This window comes from Pteropus vampyrus, unplaced genomic scaffold, assembly GCF_000151845.1.
Source record: "Pteropus vampyrus isolate Shadow unplaced genomic scaffold, Pvam_2.0 Scaffold125, whole genome shotgun sequence".
In the NCBI taxonomy this organism is placed as follows: domain Eukaryota; kingdom Metazoa; phylum Chordata; class Mammalia; order Chiroptera; family Pteropodidae; genus Pteropus; species Pteropus vampyrus.
In genome coordinates, this window is record NW_011888906.1 from 3,267,015 (window position 1) to 3,268,199 (window position 1,185).

The following is a 1,185-nucleotide window of genomic DNA, read 5'->3' on the forward strand; positions in this document are numbered from 1 at the left end:
ATTACATTATCATGTTATTATTAATGTATGATACATGATAATATAATAAAATATTTTAATGATTTTAAATTTCATTTTTATTTTTAAAATTTATGCATGCTAAATGTAAAAAAAACATAAATTAAAAAACAAAGACAAGAAATTTTAAAACTGTGATCTGAACCTATTGGTAGTTACTACTTGAATAAATTCTATATAATTTAATAATTTGATTCCCTCCTTTTTCTTTAATGTGTCAAGAATAAGTTAGTATGTTAAATACATTTCTTTTTTTATTATTATTATTTATGCCTACAGCACCTGATCTTCCTAGGTGGTCTCCCATCCAAGTACTAACCAGGCCCAACCCTGCTTAACTTCTGAGATCAGACATCGGGCTTATTCAGGGTGGCATGGCCATAGACCATGGACTGTGGCTCCACTGGGGCATGAACCCAGGATCTTCTGCATGTAAAGCAGATGTGCTAACCATTACACTATGGAACCATGTTTTTAAATACATTTCTTGAACTTATTTTAATATTAAGACATTAAATAAATTTCTTATCACAATTTTAATGACTTCAGAACATTTCACATTATAGATGTTTACATTTTAGCTAACAGATATCATAAGTATTGTTTTTAATTTTTAATATTTTATTTTATTTTGATATTTTAAATAATGCTACAATGAATATTTTAGATATTCATGTCTGTGTACATGATTGTTTTATTGGAAGAAATATCTAAAATTAAAAATTGCTAGTTTAACAAATATAAAACATATTGATAAATTACTGAAATAGCTTTATTTTAGCTATGTTTCTTTTACACAGCAGATAATTGCAGTTTTATATTGACCCAAGTTGAAAAGCTTTTTAGAAAAGGAGTAATTTGCTTTGTATGTGAATATTGTTCTAACTAGAATTTTTCACTTTTGTTGTTATTGTTTTCTGGTTTTGTTTGTTTTAGTTTCAGTTTTTGTCTATTTTCCATTTTGTTTCCTTTGTGATTCTCTATCATTTGCTAATTAAATACTAAGCCTTATTATCCCCTAGTAATTCACAAGATATATTATTTCAAGCATTTATATACTTACTGGATCTTTGGTTTTCTTATTTCTAAATGTAATAAACAAATAACTAATTATCAATTCTTCCTGTAAGAGAAATTAATCTACATTTATTGTCCCACTTTTTCACC

At 26.2% G+C, this 1,185-nt stretch overlaps 1 pseudogene; it reads right to left on the minus strand.

Moving 5' to 3' along the window:
* Positions 1-288: 288 nt before the first annotated feature.
* On the minus strand, positions 289-404 carry LOC111743977 (annotated as a pseudogene).
* Positions 405-1,185: the final 781 nt, after the last annotated feature.